Source organism: Oncorhynchus mykiss, chromosome 20, assembly GCF_057628025.1.
Source record: "Oncorhynchus mykiss isolate SJ-2025 chromosome 20, ASM5762802v1, whole genome shotgun sequence".
Classification (NCBI taxonomy): Eukaryota; Metazoa; Chordata; class Actinopteri; order Salmoniformes; family Salmonidae; genus Oncorhynchus; species Oncorhynchus mykiss.
Window position 1 is genome coordinate 5,688,903 of NC_143041.1, and position 24,268 is coordinate 5,713,170.

A 24,268-nucleotide genomic window follows, 5' to 3' on the forward strand; every position below is an offset into this window, starting at 1 on the left:
GCTGTTACAGAATCCTGAGTTTTAAGTCCTTACGTTAAGAATTGACTGATCTACACAGGGTTGAATGCACTATGTCTATCAAACTGCATGCAGTGTATGGGTAAACACTTTTAGGGGCATTTTAACCACTTCCGGTTGGTCCAGGAAGCTTAGAATCGACACAGGTAGACCTCATAGTGGCCCGATGGACTGGTACCGAAGACAGGTTCATACGGCATTCATAACCCACATAGGCCTCAGGTTGAAATTAGGGGTGCAGGCAATGTATTCCTATGGGGAGAGATGACACTGTAATCTGTGAGATCAAAAAACCCTGTTTTACTGTGAAGGGTTAATGCCACACGGTCAAGGTTAGGCTTGTTGAGATCGGGAGGACCTTAGGAACGTTCATGTGGTGGAATTTTTCTTCTCACTCTAACGGTTCTCTCACTGTCACCCAAAAGCAAATGACATTGTGGTGCAGGCTTCATATTGGGCCTACTATTGTAATGGTCGCTGCGCCTAGACCGAGCGAGCTACGGTCAAGCGGGATAGCTCGTTGAACTCAGAACAGTCTGGAGACTATGGTGATGCCATTTTTTGTGTTGATTTCAGACTGCCATTTTGGTGATGGTCCCTCTCCGTTTAAACATATTGCAAATGTACAAAAGTCAACTAGCAAGTCAGTGTCCATCAGTCAATTAGATGTCATTATGACACCAAATGGATATCAATTGACACCAAACCCACTTTTTCCTACTCATTTAGTAGCCAACTATCACATATGTCAGAGCAGTCCCATAATTCACAGCGCCTTCAGTTGAAAACATAATAAAAAGGTAAAACACATAGTTACGTTCTAGCTGCGGGTCCAGTTCGGACATTATGTGAAGTCCTATGTGAGGCGACCCCGAATCCCGAGTTTCGGCTCGATAGGTCATTTGGTGTCCGAGAAAAACCCTAATTGGTGCTGAAAATCCACTATTTTCCATGACTTGCTACGGGGTCCTTGAATGAGCTATCGGACAGAAACGTTGGGGTCTGTCTATATGGGCCGAGACGTTCGCAATGCACCTAGTCTTGCGACTCTGGGACATTTCTAAATGTCGTCATTTTCGTGATGCAAAAATGAATTGAAGTTATTTCAAATGTACGAGGCTGTTTCTCGGTCCGAGAACCGTCTAGAGCCACGTAACTCGCCACGCACCATGGCCCGGAGGTCTAGAACAGGTTTCTAAAGTTTCGGAACTCTAGGTCCGACCGTTCTTTTTTAGCTCCAACAAAGCTAACTATTGCGGCCACTGTCTGTCTCTACGCACCCCAATACGTCCCTCCATCCAAGTTGTGTTTTAGTGCAATTTTTTTTTCCTTTGATTTTTTTTGGGAAAAATGACTGATTTACAGTTCATGGGGGTTGCCTAATCACATATATGAAGTTTTGGACAGATCTGACTTTTTTAACCCTTCGAAACAGCCCCTGAGACACCAATTATGGCACTTCCGGTTGGCACAGGAAGCTATAAATCACCACATGTCTTGATTGACATGGCCACTTACAGAATCCTGAGTTTTAAGTCCTTACGTTAAGAATTGACTGATCTACACAGGGTTGAATGCACTATGTCTATCAAACTGCATGCAGTGTATGGGTAAACACTTTTAGGGTGATTTGAACCACTTCCGGTTGGTCCAGGAAGCTTAGAATCGACACAGGTTGACCTCATAGTGGCCTGATGGACTGGTACCGAAGACAGGTTCATACGGCATTCATAACCCACATAGGCCTCAGGTTGAATTTTGTGGTGCAGGCTATGTATTCCTATGGGGAGAGATGACACTGTAATCTGTGAGATCAAAAAACACTGTTTTACTGTGAAGGGTTAATGCCACACGGTCAAGGTTAGGCTTGTTCAGATCGGGAGGACCTTAGGAACATTCCTATGGTGGAATTTTTCTTCTCACCCTAACGGTTCTCTCACTGTCACTCAAAAGCAAATGACATTGTGGGGCAGGCTTCATTTTGGGCCTAATATTCTAATGGTTGCTGCGCCTAGACCGAGCGAGCTACGGTCAAGCGGGATAGCTCGTTGAACTCAGCACAGTCTGGAGACTATGGTGATGCCATTTTTTGTGTTGATTTCAGAATGCCATTTTGGTGATGGTCCCTCTCTGTTTAAACAAATTGCAAATGTACAAAAGTCAACTAGCAAGTCAGTGTCCATCAGTCAATTAGATGTCATTATGACACCAAACCCACTGTTTCCTACTCATTTAGATGCCAACTATCATATATGTCAGAGCAGTCCCATAATTCACAGCGCCTCTAGTTTAAAACATAATAAAAAGGTAAAACACATAGTTACGTTCTAGCTGCGGGTCCAGTTCGGACATTATGTGAAGTCCTATGTGAGGCGACCCCGAATCCCGAGTTTCGGCTCGATAGGTCATTTGGTGTCCGAGAAAAACCCTAATTGGTGCTGAAAATCCACTTATTTCCATGCCTTGCTACGGGGTCCTTGAACGAGCTATCGGACAGAAACTTTGGGGTCCGTCTCTATGGGCCGAGCCGGTTTCAACGCACCTAGCCTTGCGTCTCTGAGACTTTTCTAAACGTCGTCATTTTCGTGATGCAAAAATGAATTGAAGTTATTGCGAATGTACGAGGCTGTTTCTCGGTCCGAGAACCATCTAGAGCCACGTAACTCGCCACGCACCATGGCCCGGAGGTCTAGAACAGGTTTCTAAAGTTTCGGAACTCTAGGTCCGACCGTTCTTTTTTAGCTCGAACAAAGCTAACTATTGCGGCCACTGTCTGTCTCTACGCACCCCAATACGTCCCTCCATCCAAGTTGTGTTTTAGTGCAATTTTTTTTTCCTTTGATTTTTTTGGGGAAAAATGACTGATTTACAGTTCATGGGGGTTGCCTAATCACACATATGAAGTTTTGGAAAGATCAGACTTTTTTAACCCTTCGAAACAGCCCCTGAGACACCAATTATGGCACTTCCGGTTGGCACAGGAAGTTATAAATCAACACATATCCTCATTGGGGTATGCTGTTACAGAATCCTGAGTTTTAAGTCCTTACGTTAAGAATTGACTGATCTACACAGGGTTGAATGCACTATGTCTATCAAACTGCATGCAGTGTATGGGTAAACACTTTTAGGGGCATTTTAACCACTTCCGGTTGGTCCAGGAAGCTTAGAATCGACACAGGTAGACCTCATAGTGGCCCGATGGACTGGTACCGAAGACAGGTTCATACGGCATTCATAACCCACATAGGCCTCAGGTTGAAATTAGGGGTGCAGGCAATGTATTCCTATGGGGAGAGATGACACTGTAATCTGTGAGATCAAAAAACCCTGTTTTACTGTGAAGGGTTAATGCCACACGGTCAAGGTTAGGCTTGTTGAGATCGGGAGGACCTTAGGAACATTCATGTGGTGGAATTTTTCTTCTCACTCTAACGGTTCTCTCACTGTCACCCAAAAGCAAATGACATTGTGGTGCAGGCTTCATATTGGGCCTACTATTGTAATGGTCGCTGCGCCTAGACCGAGCGAGCTACGGTCAAGCGGGATAGCTCGTTGAACTCAGAACAGTCTGGAGACTATGGTGATGCCATTTTTTGTGTTGATTTCAGACTGCCATTTTGGTGATGGTCCCTCTCCGTTTAAACATATTGCAAATGTACAAAAGTCAACTAGCAAGTCAGTGTCCATCAGTCAATTAGATGTCATTATGACACCAAATGGATATCAATTGACACCAAACCCACTTTTTCCTACTCATTTAGTAGCCAACTATCACATATGTCAGAGCAGTCCCATAATTCACAGCGCCTTCAGTTGAAAACATAATAAAAAGGTAAAACACATAGTTACGTTCTAGCTGCGGGTCCAGTTCGGACATTATGTGAAGTCCTATGTGAGGCGACCCCGAATCCCGAGTTTCGGCTCGATAGGTCATTTGGTGTCCGAGAAAAACCCTAATTGGTGCTGAAAATCCACTATTTTCCATGACTTGCTACGGGGTCCTTGAATGAGCTATCGGACAGAAACGTTGGGGTCTGTCTATATGGGCCGAGACGTTCGCAATGCACCTAGTCTTGCGACTCTGGGACATTTCTAAATGTCGTCATTTTCGTGATGCAAAAATGAATTGAAGTTATTTCAAATGTACGAGGCTGTTTCTCGGTCCGAGAACCGTCTAGAGCCACGTAACTCGCCACGCACCATGGCCCGGAGGTCTAGAACAGGTTTCTAAAGTTTCGGAACTCTAGGTCCGACCGTTCTTTTTTAGCTCCAACAAAGCTAACTATTGCGGCCACTGTCTGTCTCTACGCACCCCAATACGTCCCTCCATCCAAGTTGTGTTTTAGTGCAATTTTTTTTTCCTTTGATTTTTTTGGGGAAAAATGACTGATTTACAGTTCATGGGGGTTGCCTAATCACATATATGAAGTTTTGGACAGATCTGACTTTTTTAACCCTTCGAAACAGCCCCTGAGACACCAATTATGGCACTTCCGGTTGGCACAGGAAGCTATAAATCACCACATGTCTTGATTGACATGGCCACTTACAGAATCCTGAGTTTTAAGTCCTTACGTTAAGAATTGACTGATCTACACAGGGTTGAATGCACTATGTCTATCAAACTGCATGCAGTGTATGGGTAAACACTTTTAGGGTGATTTGAACCACTTCCGGTTGGTCCAGGAAGCTTAGAATCGACACAGGTTGACCTCATAGTGGCCTGATGGACTGGTACCGAAGACAGGTTCATACGGCATTCATAACCCACATAGGCCTCAGGTTGAATTTTGTGGTGCAGGCTATGTATTCCTATGGGGAGAGATGACACTGTAATCTGTGAGATCAAAAAACACTGTTTTACTGTGAAGGGTTAATGCCACACGGTCAAGGTTAGGCTTGTTCAGATCGGGAGGACCTTAGGAACATTCCTATGGTGGAATTTTTCTTCTCACCCTAACGGTTCTCTCACTGTCACTCAAAAGCAAATGACATTGTGGGGCAGGCTTCATTTTGGGCCTAATATTCTAATGGTTGCTGCGCCTAGACCGAGCGAGCTACGGTCAAGCGGGATAGCTCGTTGAACTCAGCACAGTCTGGAGACTATGGTGATGCCATTTTTTGTGTTGATTTCAGAATGCCATTTTGGTGATGGTCCCTCTCTGTTTAAACATATTGCAAATGTACAAAAGTCAACTAGCAAGTCAGTGTCCATCAGTCAATTAGATGTCATTATGACACCAAACCCACTGTTTCCTACTCATTTAGATGCCAACTATCATATATGTCAGAGCAGTCCCATAATTCACAGCGCCTCTAGTTTAAAACATAATAAAAAGGTAAAACACATAGTTACGTTCTAGCTGCGGGTCCAGTTCGGACATTATGTGAAGTCCTATGTGAGGCGACCCCGAATCCCGAGTTTCGGCTCGATAGGTCATTTGGTGTCCGAGAAAAACCCTAATTGGTGCTGAAAATCCACTTATTTCCATGCCTTGCTACGGGGTCCTTGAACGAGCTATCGGACAGAAACTTTGGGGTCCGTCTCTATGGGCCGAGCCGGTTTCAACGCACCTAGCCTTGCGTCTCTGAGACTTTTCTAAACGTCGTCATTTTCGTGATGCAAAAATGAATTGAAGTTATTGCGAATGTACGAGGCTGTTTCTCGGTCCGAGAACCATCTAGAGCCACGTAACTCGCCACGCACCATGGCCCGGAGGTCTAGAACAGGTTTCTAAAGTTTCGGAACTCTAGGTCCGACCGTTCTTTTTTAGCTCGAACAAAGCTAACTATTGCGGCCACTGTCTGTCTCTACGCACCCCAATACGTCCCTCCATCCAAGTTGTGTTTTAGTGCAATTTTTTTTTCCTTTGATTTTTTTTGGGAAAAATGACTGATTTACAGTTCATGGGGGTTGCCTAATCACATATATGAAGTTTTGGACAGATCTGAATTTTTTAACCCTTAGAAACAGCCCCTGAGACACCAATTATGGCACTTCCGGTTGGCACAGGAAGCTATAAGTCACCACATATCCTCATTGGGGTATGCTGTTACAGAATCCTGAGTTTTAAGTCCTTACGTTAAGAATTGACTGATCTACACAGGGTTGAATGCACTATGTCTATCAAACTGCATGCAGTGTATGGGTAAACACTTTTAGGGGCATTTTAACCACTTCCGGTTGGTCCAGGAAGCTTAGAATCGACACAGGTAGACCTCATAGTGGCCTGATGGACTGGTACCGAAGACAGGTTCATACGGCATTCATAACCCACATAGGCCTCAGGTTGAAATTAGGGGTGCAGGCAATGTATTCCTATGGGGAGAGATGACACTAATCTGTGAGATCAAAAAACACTGTTTTACTGTGAAGGGTTAATGCCACACGGTCAAGGTTAGGCTTGTTGAGATCGGGAGGACCTTAGGAACATTCATGTGGTGGAATTTTTCTTCTCACCCTAACGGTTCTCTCACTGTCACTCAAAAGCAAATGACATTGTGGGGCAGGCTTCATTTTGGGCCTACTATTCTAATGGTCGGTTATTGTGTTATTTCAGAAAATCATAGAAAATCACAGAAATGTCGCAGAGCTCCGCAGCACACTTTAAAAAGATTCGTATGAACACCCTGAAACTGGATCTGTAACCGTTGGAAAAAAAAAACGCCTATTTGTGACCATCACCAATTTGTCATTGTTCCGTTTCTCTTAAATGACGATAGATAAATGGCTGGTTCTTTTTTTATTGACACCGGAGGCTCCTTGGCTTTGACCCGAAGTGGAAAAATAATTTCTCTACTTCCATTTTAAGCCTTTAATCCCAGAAAAATGGCCGTAGCTCAAAAACCGTCGAGGCCTAGACGCCATCCCGTTCGGGGCCAACTGCCCCTTGAGCCAAACCTACGCTCGCCAAGTTTCGGCTTCGAAATATTTTCAGTTTTTGAGATAAGGCCCCGTCGCGATTCGTGATGTTTTGCCAAATTGCCATATGATTCCGTATGCCATCTGGTGGGAGTGTCCGGGACGGCGGAAAAACGGTCCGAAACTTGTTTTTTTTTTTTTAAACGGGAACCGAAAGTCCGACAAAGTTCATTCGACGACTTCCCGGTAGGTCCGGCCCTACCGCACGTCCCGACGCCGACCGCGAATTTTACAAACGATTTCGGACGTCGGGTAAGGGACCGTACATTTGCAATATGGACTTTCTCACTGATCATACACGAAATGCCGAAATGTTCCCTTAAGGTATGTTATCAACGTTCTACAGACACATTGATGTCCGAAAGTAAATTACTTTGAATGGGAGCTATGACTGTTTCGCCTAAATTACACTATTGTCACGATTCTTCAAAATCGAACCCAGAAGCAGACCAGGACAAGGAGAGTAGGAAAAAGGTGAGTATTTATTTACAAGTGAATGGGTAGATATATCCAGGTGGTGTAGCGGGTAGCGGTGATGAGTTGATGGGAGTAAATAGGTGGATCCAATGGGGAAGCGGAATCCTCTGACGACCAGGCGGGAATGGGGTAAATGATCCGGGTGAGTAACTGAAGACAGAACAAACAGAGGTAAGTTCAAGGCAAGCAATACGTAACAAACAACAAAACAAATTCTATCCAACTTGAGGCTGATACTCTGGCACAACATACTGTTCATGGCTAACGATCCGGCAGGGAATGGATGTCAGGTCAGAGCTTTTGAAGGGGAGAGGTGATGATCAGGACAGGTGTGCAGATTACTGATGGGATACAGGTGCGGGTGAACATCGATCTCCCAACAAGCTAATTCGCCCGGCAACCAGACAGGGTGCGTTCCAGGACATCGGAAACACACTCCAGGACAGAAACACAGGCAAACACAGACTCAGGAAGCGGGATTCGTGACAACTATAGTGGCTTCGAAATACGATGACATTGCTAAAGTAGGCAAATATTTAGTAGGAAACGACTGCCATTATCATCATGTCATCGAATTTACTTTAGACAGATGGAAATGTTGTCATTAACTAGCAATGTTTGTAAGAAAAAATTTTGTGGTCTCCACTTAATCTCTTAGCTAGCTAGCTAACGTTACACTGCAACTAAAGTCAATTTGGAGACATCAAAATGAAGACACAAGGTTTTGCTGCTAATAAGTTGCCGCCTTTAGAAATTGCATCGCGTTTTTAAGCCACTAAATGCACTTTAGACCAAATCTTCATCAGTGCCTATTGAGGATGTTTTGAGTAAATGTTCAGCTGGCCTACCTGGCAGTTTTTCAGTCCCTCTTCTCTCTCATCATACAAGACATATGGACCTAGGTTGATTCAGGGCTTAACATAGTGATATATACCATTTGGGCAGTACAAATGCAATTTGGTTCACTGACTTTTGGGTTCAGAAGCTGACGTCCTATGATCATATATGGCAAATGGACATAACATGCGCCTTATGGACAACTCAATCAAATATGACAAAGGTATGTTCATACAGTTCTTATACATGTGTAATTGACAAAAAAAATCAAAAGAATTTCAAAAAACGGTCCAGAAAGCACTTTTTTAGGGGGTGATACATTTTTGAAAATGTTTTTTTATTTTTCTATAAATTGACACTTGGGTCTTGACTTGATGTCCATTTGCAATATGAACATTTACGGTGGAGCGCGCTCGCCCTCTTTGGGATTTTATCTGAATGACACTTGCCATAAGCATTGCATGAATTGCCATCCTTCTGAGTGGTATTTATCATTGTGTATATGTTTCGCCAAATGTTATAATGTTCCCATTCATTGTTGTCCACTTCAAGGGGGTAATCCCTTACCTTAACTACCTCGTCCTGTGCCATAGTAGCCTTAGACCACGCTGCCACGCTACCCAGCCTCTTCCTGAAAGCCAAACTTTCTCATCTGTTGCCTAGGCTTGCTAAGTTCCCATTAATTTCAACCTCTTCTTTTTTCCTTTTTCCTTTCATTTTCTTTGTTTATATCATGTTGCTTTTTCTTCCTGTGTCAACACATTTGTTTTTGCTGCTATGTCTGAAGAGCACATTTGTAGAGCACAAGCAAATGTCAAGTGCTACCAATGTATATTATTGACAACGAGGTCCGCAACACCATCTTACCAAATTAATACAATATAACAATTCAACTGTTATTATAATTACATCTCCCCCATACTTTCTCGAAGCAGTGTCAGATTCAGTGAGACCGAAGCCGGGTCCATCATCCTCACACCTTCAGTCTTCAGTACACTGAGACCCAGGGAATGTAGTCTGGCGCCAGTGCTCACTTCGTATCTGGTACAGTCCACAGGACAGGCTGCGTAGTAAGGCCGATCTACCAGGGCTGTTCCGGGTCCATCCATGTATCGTCCAGATGCACAGGTCAACATGATCCGTAGACCTGCCTTGTATTGTGATCCACTGGCTATTAGAGACTGAGTAGATGTTGTCTTCCAGTTGAACACCACAGAAAATACAGAGACGTCAGACTTGCCTTTACCGTAGTAGCAAACTAGAGTGATAGGCAGATCTCCCATCAAGTTTATACACTTGGTACTGTTTCATCAATGTCACCCGGTAAGTAACGTTCCATGTGTCATATTCCCTACAAATGTCCCCGTAGCAATAACCTTTGTCTACCCCAATGAGGTCAGGTATAGAGTGGTCACTCGAACCACCTAGGATAGCCCAGGACACTTTAGATCTACCTTTTAACAGAGGGTTGTCAAACTCAGGTCCTCCATTCACAACCCTGCTCTCCATCAAACTCAGGTCCCCCATCCATAGCCCGATATTCACCGTCAAGATCAAGTCCCCCATCCATACCCGGGTAATCTTTGTTAAATACAGGGTCATCACTGTTGCCACCGTGCTGCCCATACAGATGCACATTTAGATACAAGTGCATTGCTGCAACAAAGATGAACAGGTTAGCCGTAACATTCATGCTGAATATAGCTGATACTTCTTTCCCAGTGTTAAGACATGTAAACTGTTTTAACAACCCAACCTGATATTTAGGCACTTCCCTGTAGTAGTAAGTTGGATACAATAGCGACTGTTGGATACGGGTGGACAATAGTGGGAGGACCTGCCTCAAAACTCACATCCTGGACATTTCACGGGCAGGCCACTGTTTGATTTCCAGCAGTCTGCTCCCCGTGTGCCCTTGGGCCCCGTGTGGGTTTGTTTATCGGTTTTAAAAACGCCCCCCCCCCCCCCCCCCCCCCCCTCTACACTACCTTCCCTGTGTTGCGGGCATTGTGACTTTGGGTATGGCTGTTATGTATTGTTATCCCTCCCGTCGTCCTCGTATTGTGTCTAGTCCCCGCGTCCTCCGGGTCACCCTGTTCCCGTCCTGGCTAAAGGCCCAATGTGCGCAAGTGTGACAGTATGCGTGTGAACAGCCTTTGCAGATGTATTTCTTACACCTGCAGCACACCGTGTGTGTCTTGGAGTCCTTCTTGGGTGGACAGAGCTGACACCTCTTCCTCTTACTTGCCCCGGTGGCTGGGGCAGCGAGCGGGGCAGCGGCGTTTCCAGTGGCGGGCTCCTCGCGCTGTTGATCACAAGCCGCCGTAGCACTCTGTAGGACTTTGACAAGTGCTGACGCCGCTTCGGTGCGGGGGAGATGCTGCCTTCTTTGGATCAGCGGCTTCACAAGTGCCTTTCCCAGCTGCTCGAGGAACACCCTGCGCTTGTTCCGCTTGCAAGGCATCCAGTCAGGCTTGATCTCTCGCCATGTGACAAAGGCGTTGTAGGAGGACACGTCGAAGATGTTGTGGAAGACGACCAGGGGCCAGAGGGCAGTCATCCGTCTGCAGCTGTAGGTGCCGACCACCTTGTCTAGGTTGTCCACGCCGCCCTTGTTGCAGTTGTAGTCTAGGATGACGGCCGGCTTCCTGTCGCGGCGATCGCTAATGTTGCAGCGTGCTCAAAAGTAGAACGTTCTTGTTTTTCTTTGCCAGGTAGGACACTAGAGTGGCGGTGGGCGTGAAGGCAAACCTGGAGGACAGGGCCTGTCTGCCGTTGGACTCGAGCAGCGCGGGCAGGAGTTCGGCCTTGTTCTTTCTCAACGTGCCCACCATGGTGAGGTTCCTCTCGAGGAGCCGCCATTCCAGTTCGTAGGAGGTAAAGAAGTTGTCACAGGTGACGTTGCGACCGCTCAGTCCCGTTGTCAGATCGAGGACGACGCGGATCCCCTGGTTCTTCTCGGGGCCTCCGCTGGCTGCCTTGCCGGTGTACACTTGCATCCTCCAAGCGTAGCTGGACTTGGCGTCGCAGGCCACCCACATAAGACGTATTTCGCCGGCTTGCTGGGGATAAGGGGAGAAGAGATTAGCCTTGTTACTCTCTCATTGGGGCCAACGACCTTTTGTGTTACACACGCTGCTACTGCTGCTAATGCTGTCACGCACACGCACGCACAGTACCTCTGAACGGGACCAGTTGCTCGTCCACCGTCACGTCAGGCCCCGGGTTGTAGAGGGCCAGCAGCCGCGCCTCCCACATGTCCCAGACCTCTCGTATGGCTGCGAGTTTGTCCGTGGCAAGTCTGGCGGGTCTCGACTGGCGGTCGTCGAATCGCAGCTGCCACGAGTACCTGTGAAAGACCTAGAGCGGCATGGTGGCTCGGAACATGGTCCTGCCGCTCTCGGCGTCCCACAGGCTTGCCGTGGCCTCGCCTCGGGACCTGTAGACGCCCACTAGGATCAGCAGCCCTACGTAGGTGCGCAGGTCCGTGGCGTCCATGGGTCGCCAGCCATCGTCGTATTTTCTGGCCCCGTGCAGGTTCGTCTTTTCCACAATTATCCTTTCTATCGGCGGTGTGACAAACAGGTGGAAGGCGGACGCGATATCACGGGCCTGGTTTCGGCATAGGCCGTGGGGCCCGGAGTCTCGTCCAGCCCGGTGTGGCAGATCGCGAGGGCCCTGCGGTGGCGGCCATAAGCCACGGGATGATTCGATTTTGCCGTTTTTCGACAGCAACGACGTCTCCCTTTGGTCCGGAGTCAGATCTCCTCGTGTTGGTCCTCGTGCTCGTCCTCGGGGACTTCCTCGGGCTCTTCCTCAGAAGAGTGAGAAGAAGCATCGTCGACCTTGCGGCGCTCGGGGTTGTATTCCTCCCCATCTTCGTCTTCCGAAACCTCTTCCTCTTCCTCCTCCTCCTGGGAATCTGAGTAGTCTTCTTGGTCCACACTGGACAAGATCTGTTCTAGAACCTGCGATGCCATTAAACGCACGGCCATGACCGCTCGGGTCCACTGATCGGGTCCACTGAGCAGCGGTGAAGAGCGGGGCGCCAGTCACTGTGTGTGTGTGTGGGTGGGTGTGGGTGTGTGTGCCGCTGACAATATTAGTACCCTCCCTACGGCCGGCCGGTCGGCTTACGCGGGAGACCAAGACCTGAAAATGCACGAGGCTCGCTTGTGCGCGTGTGTAGCCGTGTGCAGTTGAGCCACCCCACCCGAGCTGCTCTCTAGCACACAGCTGAGCATGTGTGGACCTGTGGAGTGGCTGGCTGGGTCTCTCTGACCCACCGAGCGCAGAGCATAGAGCGGGAGCGCTGGAAACACAGGTAGTGGCTGGCTGGATCGCTCTGACCCAGGAGCAGACAGCACAGAGCGGGGATCCACGAACAACCTCGCCACACTCGCAGACTCTCTACACTCAACGGCATACGCCTCGCCAGCGGCTGGCATTGTTGCTCTGAACCACGAGCACAGAGCACCGAGTGGGAGCCCTGGAAACACAGGTAGTGGCTGGCCGGGTCGCTCTGACCCGTGGGCACAGAGCACAAAGCGGGGAGCCAGGCATAACCTCGCCACACTCGCAGACCCTCTACACCCAACGGCATACGCCTCGCCAGCGGCTGGGAGTGTCGCTCTGACCCACGAGCGCAGAGCACAGAGCACAATAATAACACTTGGCTGCTCTCTAGCACACAGCGGGGCATGTCTGGATCTGCGTAGTGGCTGGCTGGGTCGCTCTGACCCACGAGCGCAGAGCACAGAGCAGGGAACCAGGCACAACCTCGCCACACTCTCAGACTCTCTACACTCAATGGCATTCGCCTCGCCATTGGCTGGCAGGGTCGCTCTGACCCACGAGAACAGAGCACAGAGTGGGAGCCCTGGAAACACAGGGCCTGGGTCGCTCTGACCCACGAGCACAGGGCACAGAGCGGGGAGACACGCATAACCTCACCACACTCTCAGACTCTCTACACTCAACGGCATACGCCTTGCCAGTGGCTGGCTGGGTCACTCTGACCCAAGAGCACAGAGCGGGAGCCCTGGAAACACAGGGCCTGGGTCGCTCTGACCCACGAGCACAGGGCACAGAGCGGGGAGACACGCATAACCTCACCACACTCGCAGACTCTCAACACTCAACGGCATACGCCTCGCCAGTGGCTGGCTGGGTAGCTCAGTCGGTTAGAGCGTGATGCAAATAACTCCAAGGTCGTCGCTTTGTTCCCGTACTGGCCATGAGGTGCATTTTGTGTCAAAATTGTGAGTCACATGCGTGTGTATCGTCAAGGGTGCCACAGAATTAGGTGTAGTGACTTGCAGAAATAACTCAGTTGGGAGAGCTTTAGACGGAAGATCTAAAGGGCCCTGATTCGATCCAGGGTTTCGGAATTAGGATTTGTTCTATCTTTATGCTCTCCTTTGGCTTCAAGGAAACTGCCCACAGCTTTGTTTAAGGGCCTCAATTGTGTGTGCTACGTTTTCGTTTTCATCTGACATTTTGACATCAGTGTTAGATGAAAGTCGCTTGTCATTGTTACATGGCAGTATGTTGTCGTAAGACAAGGCTGCATGAAGTGTGAACTGGAGTTTTCTTGGATCCATGAAAGAATTTGCTTTTGGAGAATGCAGGCATCGATCCCACTACCTCACGCATGCAAAGCATTTGAGCTAATTCCCCAGCCGTTTGGAATTTCCGCAAGAAGCAACCTAGAGGGTCCAGTCTCGTCAGGCTATGCTGTTGGTGGACTTGTTTGTTTACGTGCCAGCACTTGCAGAGGCTCGGTGCATTTCAACAATTGAGCAAAATAGCAAATGGCTGGTTTGCTCAGTTGGTTAGAGTGTGATGCTAATAACGCCAAGGTCATGGGTTCGATCCCCGTACTGGCTATGATGTACATTTTGAGTGTCAAAATTTAGAATCACATATATGTGAATTGTCAAGGGTGCCACAGAATGAAAGTTAGTGAATTGCTGAAATAGCTCAGTTGGGAGAGCGTTAGACTGAAGATCTAAAGGTCCCTGGTTCGATCCCGGGTTTCAGCATTTGTATTTGTTCCGGCTTCAAGGAAACTATCCACAGCTTTGTTTGTGGGCCTCAATGGTGTGTGCTACGCTGCTCCTCTGAAAGTAAGTACTTTCTTGCTTTTTCATCTGACATTTTGACATCAGTGTTACAGGAAAGTTGCTTGTCATTGTTACATGACAGTAGGTTGTCGTAAGACAAGGCTGCATGAAGTGTGAACTGGAGCTTTCTTGGATCCACAAAAAAAAATGTTTTTGGGGATTGCGGGAATCGATCCCACTACCTATAGCATGCTAAGCAAACACAATACCAATTGATCAAATTCCCCAGCTGTTTGGAATTGCCACAAGGAGCAACCAAGAGTGTCCAGTCTTGTCAGGCTATGCTGTTGGTGGACTTGTTAGTTTGTGCTCCAGCACTTGCAGAGGCTCGGTGCATCTCAACAATTGTGCTCTGTAGCCAGCGGCCGGTTAGCTCAGTTGGTTAGAGTGTGTGATACGCTGCTCCTCTGAAAGTAAGTAATGTCTTTCTTTTTCATCTGACATTGTGACATCAGTGTTACATGAGAGTTTCTTGTCATTGTTACATGACAGTTTCTTGTCATTGTTTACATGACAGTAGGTTGTCGTAAGACAAGGCTGCATGAAGTGTGAACTGGAGTTTTCTTGGATCCATGAAAGAATTTGCTTTTGGAGAATGCAGGCATCGATCCCACTACCTCACGCATGCAAAGAATTTGAGCTAATTCCCCAGCCGTTTGGAATTTCCGCAAGAAGCAACCTAGAGGGTCCAGTCTCGTCAGGCTATGCTGTTGGTGGACTTGTTTGTTTACGTGCCAGCACTTGCAGAGGCTTGGTGCATTGCCACAATTGAGCAAAATAGCAAATGGCTGGTTAGCTCAGTTGGTTAGAGTGTGGTGCTAATAACGCCAAGGTCATGGGTTCGATCCCCGTACTGGCTATGATGTACATTTTGAGTGTCAAAATTGTGAGTCACATGCATGTGAATTGTCAAGGGTGCCACAGAATTAAAATTAGTGAATTGCCGAAATAGCTCAGTTGGGAGAGCGTTAGACTGAAGATCTAAAGGTCCCTGGTTCGATCCCGGGTTTCGGCATTTGTATTTGTTCATTCTTCATGCTCTGGCTTCAAGGAAACTATCCACAGCTTTGTTTGTGGGCCTCAATGGTGTGTGCTACGCTGCTCCTCTGAAAGTAAGTAATTTCTTGCTTTTTCATCTGACATTTTGACATCAGTGTTACAGGAAAGTTTCTTGTCATTGTTTACATGACAGTAGGTTGTCATAAGACAAGGCTGCATGAAGTGTGAACTGGAGTTTTCTTGGATCCATGAAAGAATTTGCTTTTGGAGAATGCAGGCATCGATCCCACTACCTCACGCATGCAAAGCATTTGAGCTAATTCCCTAGCCGTTTGGAATTTCCGCAAGAAGCAACCTAGAGGGTCCAGTCTTGTCAGGCTATGCTGTTGGTGGACTTGTTTGTTTACGTGCCAGCACTTGCAGAGGCTCGGTGCATTTCAACAATTGAGCAAAATAGCAAATGGCCGGTTAGCTGAGTTGGTTAGAGTGTGGTGCTAATAACGCCAAGGTCATGGGTTCGATCCCCGTATTGGCTATGATGTACATTTTGAGTGTCAAAATTGTGAGCCACATGCATGTGAATTGTCAAGGGTGCCACAGAATTAAAATTAGTGAATTGCCGAAATAGCTCAGTTGGGAGAGCGTTAGACTGAAGATAGAGTGTGTGATACGCTGCTCCTCTGAAAGTAAGTAATGTCTTTCTTTTTCATCTGACATTGTGACATCAGTGTTACATGAGAGTTTCTTGTCATTGTTACATGACAGTTTCTTGTCATTGTTTACATGACAGTAGGTTGTCGTAAGACAAGGCTGCATGAAGTGTGAACTGGAGTTTTCTTGGATCCATGAAAGAATTTGCTTTTGGAGAATGCAGGCATCGATCCCACTACCTCACGCATGCAAAGCATTTGAGCTAATTCCCCAGCCGTTTGGAATTTCCGCAAGAAGCAACCTAGGGGGTCCAGTCTCGTCAGGCTATGCTGTTGGTGGACTTTTTTGTTTACGTGCCAGCACTTGCAGAGGCTCGGTGCATTGCCACAATTGAGCAAAATAGCAAATGGCTGGTTAGCTCAGTTGGTTAGAGTGTGGTGCTAATAACGCCAAGGTCATGGGTTCGATCCCCGTACTGGCTATGATGTACATTTTGAGTGTCAAAATTGTGAGTCACATGCATGTGAATTGTCAAGGGTGCCACAGAATTAAAATTAGTGAATTGCCGAAATAGCTCAGTTGGGAGAGCGTTAGACTGAAGATCTAAAGGTCCCTGTTTCGGCATTTGTATTTGTTCTTTCTTCATGCTCTGGCTTCAAGGAAACTATCCACAGCTTTGTTTGTGGGCCTCAATGGTGTGTGCTACGCTGCTCCTCTGAAAGTAAGTAATTTCTTGCTTTTTCATCTGACATTTTGACATCAGTGTTACAGGAAAGTTGCTTGTCATTGTTACATGACAGTAGGTTGTCGTAAGACAAGGCTGCATGAAGTGTGAAGTGGGGCTTTCTTGGATCCACAAAAAAAAATGTTTTTGGGGATTGCGGGAATCGATCCCACGCATGCTAAGCAAACACAATACCAATTGATCAAATTCCCCAGCTGTTTGTAATTGCCACAAGGAGCAACCAAGAGTGTCCAGTCTTGTCAGGCTATGCTGTTGGTGGACTTGTTAGTTTGTGCTCCAGCACTTGCAGAGGCTCGGTGCATCTCAACAATTGTGCTCTGTAGCCAGCGGCCGGTTAGCTCAGTTGGTTAGAGTGTGTGATACGCTGCTCCTCTGAAAGTAAGTAATGTCTTTCTTTTTCATCTGACATTGTGACATCAGTGTTACATGAGAGTTTCTTGTCATTGTTACATGACAGTTTCTTGTCATTGTTTACATGACAGTAGGTTGTCGTAAGACAAGGCTGCATGAAGTGTGAACTGGAGTTTTCTTGGATCCATGAAAGAATTTGCTTTTGGAGAATGCAGGCATCGATCCCACTACCTCATGCATGCAAAGCATTTGAGCTAATTCCCCAGCCGTTTGGAATTTCTGCAAGAAGCAACCTAGAGGGTCCAGTCTTGTCAGGCTATGCTGTTGGTGGACTTGTTTGTTTATGTGCCAGCACTTGCAGAGGCTCGGTGCATTTCAACAATTGAGCAAAATAGCAAATGGCCGGTTAGCTCAGTTGGTTAGAGTGTGGTGCTAATAACGCCAAGGTCATGGGTTCGATCCCCGTACTGGCTATGATGTACATTTTGAGTGTCAAAATTGTGAGTCACATGCATGTGAATTGTCAAGGGTGCCACAGAATTAAAATTAGTGAAATGCCGAAATAGCTCAGTTGGGAGAGCGTTAGACTGAAGATCTAAAGGTCCCTTGTTCGATCCCTGGTTTCGGCATTTGTATTTGTTCTATCTTCATGCTCTGGCTTCAAGGAAACTATCCACAGCTTTGTTTGTGGGCCTCAATGGTGTGTGCTACGCTGCTCCTCTGAAAGTAAGTGATTTCTTGCTTTTTCATCTGACATTTTGACATCAGTGTTACAGGAAAGTTGCTTGTCATTGTTACATGACAGTAGGTTGTCGTAAGACAAGGCTGAATGAAGTGTGAACTGGAGCTTTCTTGGATCCACAACAAAAAATGTTTTTGGGGATTGCGGGAATCGATCCCACTAACTATAGCATGCTAAGCAAACACAATACCAATTGATCAAATTCCCCAGCTGTTTGGAACTGCCACAAGGAGCAACCAAGAGTGTCCAGTCTTGTCAGGCTATGCTGTTGGTGGACTTGTTAGTTTGTGCTCCAGCACTTGCAGAGGCTCGGTGCATCTCAACAATTGTGCTCTGTAGCCAGCGGCCGGTTAGCTCAGTTGGTTAGAGTGTGTGATACGCTGCTCCTCTGAAAGTAAGTAATGTCTTTCTTTTTCATCTGACATTGTGACATCAGTGTTACATGAGAGTTTCTTGTCATTGTTACATGACAGTTTCTTGTCATTGTTTACATGACAGTAGGTTGTCATAAGACAAGGCTGCATGAAGTGTGAACTGGAGTTTTCTTGGATCCATGAAAGAATTTGCTTTTGGAGAATGCAGGCATCGATCCCACTACCTCATGCATGCAAAGCATTTGAGCTAATTCCCCAGCCGTTTGGAATTTCCGCAAGAAGCAACCTAGAGGGTCCAGTCTCGTCAGGCTATGCTGTTGGTGGACTTGTTTGTTTACGTGCCAGCACTTGCAGAGGCTCGGTGCATTGCCACAATTGAGCAAAATAGCAAATGGCTGGTTAGCTCAGTTGGTTAGAGTGTGGTGCTAATAACGCCAAGGTCATGGGTTCGATCCCCGTACTGGCTATGATATAAATTTTGAGTGTCAAAATTGTGAGTCACATGCATGTGAATTGTCAAGGGTGCCACAGAATTAAAATTAGTGAAATGCCGAAATAGCTCAGTTGGGTGAGCGTTAGACTGAAGATCTAAAGGTCCCTGGTTCGATCCATGGTTTCGGCATTTGTATTTGTTCTATCTTCATGCTCTGGCTTCAAGGAAACTATCCACAGCTTTGTTTGTGGGCCTCAATGGTGTGTGCTACGCTGCTCCTCTGAAAGTAAGTGATTTCTTGCTTTTTCATCTGACATTTTGACATCAGTGTTACAGGAAAGTTGCTTGTCATTGTTACATGACAGTAGGTTGTCGTAAGACAAGGCTGCATGAAGTGTGAACTGGAGCTTTCTTGGATCCACAACAAAAATTGTTTTTGGGGATTGCGGGAATCGATCCCACTAACTATAGCATGCTAAGCAAACACAATACCAATTGATCAAATTCCCCAGCTGTTTGGAATTGCCACAAGGAGCAACCAAGAGTGTCCAGTCTTGTCAGGCTATGCTGTTGGTGGTCTTGTTAGTTTGTGCTCCAGCACTTACAGAGGCTCGGTGAATCTCAAAAATTGTGCTCTGTAGCCAGCGGCCGGTTAGCTCAGTTGGTTAGAGTGTGTTATACGCTGCTCCTCTGAAAGTAAGTAATGTCTTTCTTTTTCATCTGACATTGTGACATCAGTGTTACATGAGAGTTTCTTGTCATTGTTACATGACAGTTTCTTGTCATTGTTTACATGACAGTAGGTTGTCGTAAGACAAGGCTGCATGAAGTGTGAACTGGAGTTTTCTTGGATCCATGAAAGAATTTGCTTTTGGAGAATGCAGGCATCGATCCCACTACCTCACGCATGCAAAGCATTTGAGCAAAATTCCCCAGACGTTTGGAATTTCCACAAGAAGCAACCTAGAGGGTCCAGTCTCGTCAGGCTATGCTGTTGGTGGACTTGTTTGTTTACGTGCCAGCACTTGCAGAGGCTCGGTGCATTGCCACAATTGAGCAAAATAGCAAATGGCTGGTTAGCTCAGTTGGTTAGAGTGTGGTGCTAATAACGCCAAGGTCATGGGTTCGATCCCCGTACTGGCTATGATGTACATTTTGAGTGTCAAAATTGTGAGTCACATGCATGTGAATTGTCAAGGGTGCCACAGAATTAAAATTAGTGAATTGCCGAAATAGCTCAGTTGGGAGAGCGTTAGACTGAAGATATAAAGGTCCCTGTTTCGGCATTTGTATTTGTTCTTTCTTCATGCTCTGGCTTCAAGGAAACTATCCACAGCTTTGTTTGTGGGCCTCAATGGTGTGTGCTACGCTGCTCCTCTGAAAGTAAGTAATTTCTTGCTTTTTCATCTGACATTTTGACATCAGTGTTACAGGAAAGTTGCTTGTCATTGTTACATGACAGTAGGTTGTCGTAAGACAAGGCTGCATGAAGTGTGAAGTGGGGCTTTCTTGGATCCACAAAAAAAAATGTTTTTGGGGATTGCGGGAATCGATCCCACGCATGCTAAGCAAACACAATACCAATTGATCAAATTCCCCAGCTGTTTGTAATTGCCACAAGGAGCAACCAAGAGTGTCCAGTCTTGTCAGGCTATGCTGTTGGTGGACTTGTTAGTTTGTGCTCCAGCACTTGCAGAGGCTCGGTGCATCTCAACAATTGTGCTCTGTAGCCAGCGGCCGGTTAGCTCAGTTGGTTAGAGTGTGTGATACGCTGCTCCTCTGAAAGTAAGTAATGTCTTTCTTTTTCATCTGACATTGTGACATCAGTGTTACATGAGAGTTTCTTGTCATTGTTACATGACAGTTTCTTGTCATTGTTTACATGACAGTAGGTTGTCGTAAGACAAGGCTGCATGAAGTGTGAACTGGAGTTTTCTTGGATCCATGAAAGAATTTGCTTTTGGAGAATGCAGGCATCGATCCCACTACCTCATGCATGCAAAGCATTTGAGCTAATTCCCCAGCCGTTTGGAATTTCCGCAAGAAGCAACCTAGAGGGTCCAGTCTTGTCAGGCTATGCTGTTGGTGAATTAAAATTAGTGAAATGCCGAAATAGCTCAGTTGGGAGAGCGTTAGACTGAAGATCTAAAGGTCCCTGGTTCGATCCCGGGTTTCGGCATTTGTATTTGTTCTTTCTTCATGCTCTGGCTTCAAGGATACTATCCACAGCTTTGTTTGTGGGCCTCAATGGTGTGTGCTACTCTGCTCCTCTGAAAGTAAGTAATTTCTTGCTTTTTCATCTGACATTTTGACATCAGTGTTACAGGAAAGTTTCTTGTCATTGTTTACATGACAGTAGGTTGTCGTAAGACAAGGCTGCATGAAGTGTGAACTGGAGCTTTCTTGGATCCACAACAAAAATTGTTTTTGGGGATTGCGGGAATCGATCCCACTAACTATAGCATGCTAAGCAAACACAATACCAATTGATCAAATTCCCCAGCTGTTTGGAATTGCCACAAGGAGCAACCAAGAGTGTCCAGTCTTGTCAGGCTATGCTGTTGGTGGTCTTGTTAGTTTGTGCTCCAGCACTTACAGAGGCTCGGTGCATCTCAACAATTGTGCTCTGTAGCCAGCGGCCGGTTAGCTCAGTTGGTTAGAGTGTGTTATACGCTGCTCCTCTGAAAGTAAGTAATGTCTTTCTTTTTCATCTGACATTGTGACATCAGTGTTACATGAGAGTTTCTTGTCATTGTTACATGACAGTTTCTTGTCATTGTTTACATGACAGTAGGTTGTCGTAAGACAAGGCTGCATGAAGTGTGAACTGGAGTTTTCTTGGATCCATGAAAGAATTTGCTTTTGGAGAATGCAGGCATCGATCCCACTACCTCATGCATGCAAAGCATTTGAGCTAATTCCCCAGCCGTTTGGAATTTCCGCAAGAAGCAACCTAGAGGGTCCAGTCTTGTCAGGCTATGCTGTTGGTGGACTTGTTTGTTTATGTGCCAGCACTTGCAGAGGCTCGGTGCATTTCAACAATTGAGCAAAATAGCAAATGGCCGGTTAGCTCAGTTGGTTAGAGTGTGGTGCTAATAACGCCAAGGTCATGGGTTCGATCCCCGTACTGGCTATGATGTACATTTTGAGTGTCAAAATTGTGAGTCACATGCATGTGAATTGTCAAGGGTGCCACAGAATTAAAATTAGTGAAATGCCGAAATAGCTCAGTTGGGAGAGCATTAGACTGAAGATCTAAAGGTCCCTGGTTCGATCCCTGGTTTCGGCATTTGTATTTGTTCTATCTTCATGCTCTGGCTTCAAGGAAACTATCCACAGCTTTGTTTGTGGGCCTCAATGGTGTGTGCTACGCTGCTCCTCTGAAAGTAAGTGATTTCTTGCTTTTTCATCTGACATTTTGACATCAGTGTTACAGGAAAGTTGCTTGTCATTGTTACATGACAGTAGGTTGTCGTAAGACAAGGCTGAATGAAGTGTGAACTGGAGCTTTCTTGGATCCACAACAAAAATTGTTTTTGGGGATTGCGGGAATCGATCCCACTAACTATAGCATGCTAAGCAAACACAATACCAATTGATCAAATTCCCCAGCTGTTTGGAATTGCCACAAGGAGCAACCAAGAGTGTCCAGTCTTGTCAGGCTATGCTGTTGGTGGTCTTGTTAGTTTGTGCTCCAGCACTTACAGAGGCTCGGTGCATCTCAACAATTGTGCTCTGTAGCCAGCGGCCGGTTAGCTCAGTTGGTTAGAGTGTGTTATACGCTGCTCCTCTGAAAGTAAGTAATGTCTTTCTTTTTCATCTGACATTGTGACATGAGAGTTTCTTGTCATTGTTACATGACAGTTTCTTGTCATTGTTTACATGACAGTAGGTTGTCGTAAGACAAGGCTGCATGAAGTGTGAACTGGAGTTTTCTTGGATCCATGAAAGAATTTGCTTTTGGAGAATGCAGGCATCGATCCCACTACCTCACGCATGCAAAGCATTTGAGCAAAATTCCCCAGACGTTTGGAATTTCCACAAGAAGCAACCTAGAGGGTCCAGTCTCGTCAGGCTATGCTGTTGGTGGACTTGTTTGTTTACGTGCCAGCACTTGCAGAGGCTCGGTGCATTGCCACAATTGAGCAAAATAGCAAATGGCTGGTTAGCTCAGTTGGTTAGAGTGTGGTGCTAATAACGCCAAGGTCATGGGTTCGATCCCCGTACTGGCTATGATGTACATTTTGAGTGTCAAAATTGTGAGTCACATGCATGTGAATTGTCAAGGGTGCCACAGAATTAAAATTAGTGAATTTCCGAAATAGCTCAGTTGGGAGAGCGTTAGACTGAAGATCTAAAGGTCCCTGGTTCGATCCGGGGTTTCGGCATTTGTATTTGTTCTTTCTTCATGCTCTGGCTTCAAGGAAACTATCCACAGCTTTGTTTGTGGGCCTCAATGGTGTGTGCTACTCTGCTCCTCTGAAAGTAAGTAATTTCTTGCTTTTTCATCTGACATTTTGACATCAGTGTTACAGGAAAGTTTCTTGTCATTGTTTACATGACAGTAGGTTGTCGTAAGACAAGGCTGCATGAAGTGTGAACTGGAGTTTTCTTGGATCCATGAAAGAATTTGCTTTTGGAGAATGCAGGCATCGATCCCACTACCTATAGCATGCTAAGCATTTGAGCTAATTCCACAGCCGTTTGGAATTTCCGCAATAAGCAACCTAGAGGGTCCAGTCTTGTCAGGCTATGCTGTTGGTGGACTTGTTTGTTTAAGTGCCAGCACTTGCAGAGGCTCGGTGCATTTCAACAATTGAGCAAAATAGCAAGTGGCCGGTTAGCTCAGTTGGTTAGAGTGTGGTGCTAATAATGCCAAGGTCATGATCCCCTTTCTGGCTATGATGTACATTTTGAGTGTCAAAATTGTGAGTCACATGCATGTGAATTGTCAAGGGTGCCACAGAATTAAAATTAGTGAAATGCCGAAATAGCTCAGTTGGGAGAGCGTTAGACTGAAGATCTAAAGGTCCCTGGTTCGATCCCTGGTTTCGGCATTTGTATTTGTTCTATCTTCATGCTCTGGCTTCAAGGAAACTATCCACAGCTTTGTTTGTGGGCCTCAATGGTGTGTGCTACGCTGCTCCTCTGAAAGTAAGTCATTTCTTCTTTTTCATCTGACATTTTGACATCAGTGTTACAGGAAAGTTGCTTGTCATTGTTACGTGACAGTAGGTTGTCGTAAGACAAGGCTGCATGAAGTGTGAACTGGAGCTTTCTTGGATCCACAACAAAAATTGTTTTTGGGGATTGCGGGAATCGATCCCACTAACTATAGCATGCTAAGCAAACACAATACCAATTGATCAAATTCCCCAGCTGTTTGGAATTGCCACAAGGAGCAACCAAGAGTGTCCAGTCTTGTCAGGCTATGCTGTTGGTGGACTTGTTAGTTTGTGCTCCAGCACTTGCAGAGGCTCGGTGCATCTCAACAATTGTGCTCTGTAGCCAGCGGCCGGTTAGCTCAGTTGGTTAGAGTGTGTGATACGCTGCTCCTCTGAAAGTAAGTAATGTCTTTCTTTTTCATCTGA

At 46.2% G+C, this 24,268-nt stretch overlaps 16 non-coding genes and 1 pseudogene across 16 annotated transcripts; 16 read left to right on the forward strand and 1 right to left on the reverse strand.

The window, feature by feature from the left end:
- Window positions 1-10,253: 10,253 nt before the first annotated feature.
- Window positions 10,254-13,202, reverse strand: LOC149973637 (uncharacterized; annotated as a pseudogene).
- Window positions 13,203-14,228: 1,026 nt separating this feature from the next.
- On the forward strand, window positions 14,229-14,301 carry trnaf-gaa (transfer RNA phenylalanine (anticodon GAA)). Its single transcript has one exon. It is a non-coding gene; the product is annotated as a tRNA-Phe (tRNA).
- An 867-nt stretch (window positions 14,302-15,168) lies between these two features.
- On the forward strand, window positions 15,169-15,242 carry trnai-aau (transfer RNA isoleucine (anticodon AAU)). The gene has a single exon. It is a non-coding gene; the product is annotated as a tRNA-Ile (tRNA).
- Window positions 15,243-15,324: 82 nt separating this feature from the next.
- On the forward strand, window positions 15,325-15,397 carry trnaf-gaa (transfer RNA phenylalanine (anticodon GAA)). The gene has a single exon. It is a non-coding gene; the product is annotated as a tRNA-Phe (tRNA).
- A 446-nt stretch (window positions 15,398-15,843) lies between these two features.
- Window positions 15,844-15,917, forward strand: trnai-aau (transfer RNA isoleucine (anticodon AAU)). Its single transcript has one exon. It is a non-coding gene; the product is annotated as a tRNA-Ile (tRNA).
- Window positions 15,918-16,440: 523 nt separating this feature from the next.
- trnai-aau (transfer RNA isoleucine (anticodon AAU)) lies at window positions 16,441-16,514 on the forward strand. The gene has a single exon. It is a non-coding gene; the product is annotated as a tRNA-Ile (tRNA).
- Window positions 16,515-17,528: 1,014 nt separating this feature from the next.
- trnai-aau (transfer RNA isoleucine (anticodon AAU)) lies at window positions 17,529-17,602 on the forward strand. The gene has a single exon. It is a non-coding gene; the product is annotated as a tRNA-Ile (tRNA).
- Window positions 17,603-17,684: 82 nt separating this feature from the next.
- Window positions 17,685-17,757, forward strand: trnaf-gaa (transfer RNA phenylalanine (anticodon GAA)). The gene has a single exon. It is a non-coding gene; the product is annotated as a tRNA-Phe (tRNA).
- An 880-nt stretch (window positions 17,758-18,637) lies between these two features.
- Window positions 18,638-18,711, forward strand: trnai-aau (transfer RNA isoleucine (anticodon AAU)). Its single transcript has one exon. It is a non-coding gene; the product is annotated as a tRNA-Ile (tRNA).
- An 82-nt stretch (window positions 18,712-18,793) lies between these two features.
- On the forward strand, window positions 18,794-18,866 carry trnaf-gaa (transfer RNA phenylalanine (anticodon GAA)). The gene has a single exon. It is a non-coding gene; the product is annotated as a tRNA-Phe (tRNA).
- Window positions 18,867-19,747: 881 nt separating this feature from the next.
- trnai-aau (transfer RNA isoleucine (anticodon AAU)) lies at window positions 19,748-19,821 on the forward strand. The gene has a single exon. It is a non-coding gene; the product is annotated as a tRNA-Ile (tRNA).
- Window positions 19,822-20,783: 962 nt separating this feature from the next.
- Window positions 20,784-20,856, forward strand: trnaf-gaa (transfer RNA phenylalanine (anticodon GAA)). Its single transcript has one exon. It is a non-coding gene; the product is annotated as a tRNA-Phe (tRNA).
- An 881-nt stretch (window positions 20,857-21,737) lies between these two features.
- Window positions 21,738-21,811, forward strand: trnai-aau (transfer RNA isoleucine (anticodon AAU)). Its single transcript has one exon. It is a non-coding gene; the product is annotated as a tRNA-Ile (tRNA).
- Window positions 21,812-21,893: 82 nt separating this feature from the next.
- Window positions 21,894-21,966, forward strand: trnaf-gaa (transfer RNA phenylalanine (anticodon GAA)). The gene has a single exon. It is a non-coding gene; the product is annotated as a tRNA-Phe (tRNA).
- An 870-nt stretch (window positions 21,967-22,836) lies between these two features.
- Window positions 22,837-22,910, forward strand: trnai-aau (transfer RNA isoleucine (anticodon AAU)). Its single transcript has one exon. It is a non-coding gene; the product is annotated as a tRNA-Ile (tRNA).
- Window positions 22,911-22,992: 82 nt separating this feature from the next.
- On the forward strand, window positions 22,993-23,065 carry trnaf-gaa (transfer RNA phenylalanine (anticodon GAA)). Its single transcript has one exon. It is a non-coding gene; the product is annotated as a tRNA-Phe (tRNA).
- Window positions 23,066-23,661: 596 nt separating this feature from the next.
- trnaf-gaa (transfer RNA phenylalanine (anticodon GAA)) lies at window positions 23,662-23,734 on the forward strand. Its single transcript has one exon. It is a non-coding gene; the product is annotated as a tRNA-Phe (tRNA).
- Window positions 23,735-24,268: the final 534 nt, after the last annotated feature.